This window comes from Camelina sativa, chromosome 15 (assembly GCF_030686135.1).
Source record: "Camelina sativa cultivar CO46 ecotype springtype chromosome 15, ASM3068613v1".
Taxonomy (NCBI): domain Eukaryota; kingdom Viridiplantae; phylum Streptophyta; class Magnoliopsida; order Brassicales; family Brassicaceae; genus Camelina; species Camelina sativa.
In genome coordinates this window covers 24,345,377-24,348,622 of record NC_141894.1, presented here as the reverse complement: position 1 = coordinate 24,348,622, position 3,246 = coordinate 24,345,377, and the positions used below count along the sequence as shown (strand labels likewise).

Sequence of the window (3,246 nt, the reverse complement as noted above, 5' to 3'; positions counted from 1 at the left end):
ATTGTGTGTAATTGTGTTAACGTGTATACGCTTATATAACCGTCCTTGTTCAGCAAGAGAGGAGAGTAGGGGCGGACGTACGCTTTAGTTTGTGTGGCACGTGCCACATGCTAAATCCTGAAAAAAAAAAATTTACATGGGATTTAGTTATCATAGTTCAGAAAATAATAACACTTAATTATTGTGCCACATGCTAAAGTCTAACGGAAGCTCTTTCTATAATATAAAATTAAATTAAATGAAATGTAAATTGTATCATAATTTAAGCTATACATATATTAAGGTAATATAGGTTAAGCCCAACTATCTCATTCTCATGACAATTTGGAGAATTTACCCGTCGACCCTGCAGATAGGAAACGAAATGTGGAATATCACCCTAACCAAATAGTTGAGGTAAGATGCAAATGTTTAGTTAAGGGTCCTTATCAACCTCGTTGTCACAAATTTCCTAGAACACTAACCGGAGATAAATTGAGATGATTCAATCCAATTTGGTTTGATCTTTATGGTGATTGGCTGGAATATAGTGTGAAGACAGACAAGGCTTTTTTTTTGGTTTGCTACTTGTTTAGAGATTACACAGAAAATTAAGGTGGAAGTAATGAATTTGTAACAAGGGGATTTGATACATGGAAAAATCCAAAGAGATTGCGTGGTCATGTGGGAGAAGTGAATAGTTTTCACAATAATGCATTGAAAATGGCTGACAATTTGATGAGACAAGGTCAATCAATTGTTCATGTTTTTTATAAGCAGGATGATGCTGCAAAAAATGAATACAGAATCAGACTGAATGCTTCAATTGATGTTTGTAGATATTTATTATGACAAGGATTACCTTTTTGAGGTCATGATGAGTCAGTAGAATCAGCTAATAGGGAAAACTTCATAGAGCTTGTGAAATATACTGCAGATCAAAATGAGCTTGTAAGGAAGGTTGTGTTGGAGAATGCTCCAAAAAATAATCAGATAGTGTCTCACAAAATTCAGACTGATCTAGTGCATTGCTTTGCAGACGGAGTTATTGAATCTATTATTCAAGAAGTTAATCATGATGTATTTTGCTTGTTGGTGGATGAGTCTGCAGATGTTTCTATTAAGGAGCAAGTGGCAATGGTTTTCGCTTTGTTGATAAAGATGGGATAGTAAAAGAAAGATTTATTGGTCTTATTCATGTTCAAGATACATCTTCTGCAACTCTGAAATGTGCTGTTGATTCATTGTTTGCAAAGCGGGGGTTGAGTATGAAAAAATTAAGGGGACAAGGTTACGATGGAGCAAGTAACATGAAAGGTGAATTTAATGGGTTGAGATCTTTGATTTTAAGAGACAATAGTACTGCATATTATGTACACTGTTTTGCTCACCAGCTTCAATTGGTCGTCATGGCAGTTGCTAAAAAACATTTTGAAGTTGGTGATTTTTTTGATATGATTTCGGTTTTGTTAAATGTGGTTGGAGCATCTTGTAAGAGGAAAGATATGGTTCGAGAAGACCAATGAAGGATCATCGAAGAAGGAATTAGACAAGGTGAAATTAAGACAGGAAAGGGACTGAATCAGGAGCTTTCATTTGAAAGACTTGGTAATACTTGATGGGGTTCTCACTATAATACCTTAGTATGATTAGTTGATTTATTTCCTTCTATTGTGAAAGTATTGGAGTATGTCCAGAGCGAAGGGAGTGATGGTATCAAAAGACGGCAAGCTAATGGGCTCATCAAATATTTGCACACCTTTGATTTTGTGTTCTACTTACAGTTGATGTTACTTCTTCTCGGGATCACAAATACTCTATCTGCAAAGGAAAGATCAAGACATTTTGAATGTTATGTCTCTGGTGAAATCTACCAAGCAACAATTGTACAATCTCAGGGATAATGGATGGGATTCTTTGGTTGAAAAAGTTAATTCTTTTTGTGAGAGTCATAAAACTGAGTTGATCATCATGGAAGAAGAATTTGTTGATCCAAAGAAGCCAAGACAGAGAACCAACATAACAAACTTGCATCATTATCAAGTGGAATGTTTTTACACTGTATTGGATATGCAAATTTCAGAGTTTAATGATCGTTTTGACGAGGTAAACACTGAATTACTTAGTTGCACTGCGTCTTTGAGCCCTTTTGGTTCCTTCCACGAGTTTGACCAATCGAAACTTGTGAGGTTATCTGAGTTTTATCCTGAAGATTTTAGTTCTCTGGAGCGGATATCTCTTGAGCATCAACTTGGTATTTACATCGATAATATCCGTGAAGATAAAAGGTTTGCTAATTTGGAGAGTCTTGGAGATCTTGCACGTGTAATGATGGAGACAAAAAAACATCTTTCGCATCCTCTTGTTTATCGATTTGAAGTTGGTTTTGACTTTACCTGTTGCCACTCCTACAGTCGAGAGATACTTTTCTGCGATGAAAATTGTGAAGACTACCTTGGGAAACCGATTAAATGATTGTATGGTTTGTTTTATTGAAAAAGAGCATTTAGATAAAATGACAAATGAGATAGTGATAAAAAGATTTCAAGATATGGAAGATCGTAGAATAGTTTTGTAGGACTTCTTAATATATTTTTGTTATGACAATTTTTTAACGTTTTATTTTTTTGATTTTGGATTTTTTAATAATAATAATATTATTATATTTTAATTAATTATTTTGTGCCCCATATTAAATAAGTTTCTACTTCCGCTACTGAAATCGATGAACCCTAAAAACACACCAGCAACTTGATCGTTGAGTCTTGGAAAGCGTAAGTTGTGTTCTTGTTGTTGGTGTTGTTGTCAGTAAGAAGGAAACGATGGAGAGACGTTGTTGTGGTAATGAGTCTAGTGGAGGAGAAGCGTACCGTACGGACCCGTGGTTCTCGCTGGCCACCGTCGATCACCGCCATTGGTCAATCAGCCACCGTGTGTCATCGGACATGTCACCCGCTGACACTGGAGCAGCCGTAGACCATCGTTGAGGCCATTATAGGAAAGGAAACCTAGATATGTTTTATAACTTGGGCTGGAATTTACCGACTGTGGTAGACCTAATCGTTGATACGTTGCTTGCTTGTGATGTACGTTGCTGAGCCATGGGGAAGTAGCCACCGTGTGACTAAACCGTCACGTTGAGCCGTGGAAGAGATTCGCCGGGAGACGAGAGTTATCACAGAGAAAGGTAAACGGTGAAGCTAACACTCGTGTATGTTGTTGTTGTTTGTTGTGTTGATTATTGACCCGGAGCATAAACCAACTAAA

The 3,246-nt window shown here is 36.7% G+C and overlaps 1 pseudogene; it reads left to right on the top strand.

The window, feature by feature from the left end:
• The first annotated feature begins 702 nt into the window (after positions 1–702).
• Positions 703–2,557, top strand: LOC147927032 (uncharacterized; annotated as a pseudogene).
• The last annotated feature ends 689 nt before the right edge of the window (positions 2,558–3,246 follow it).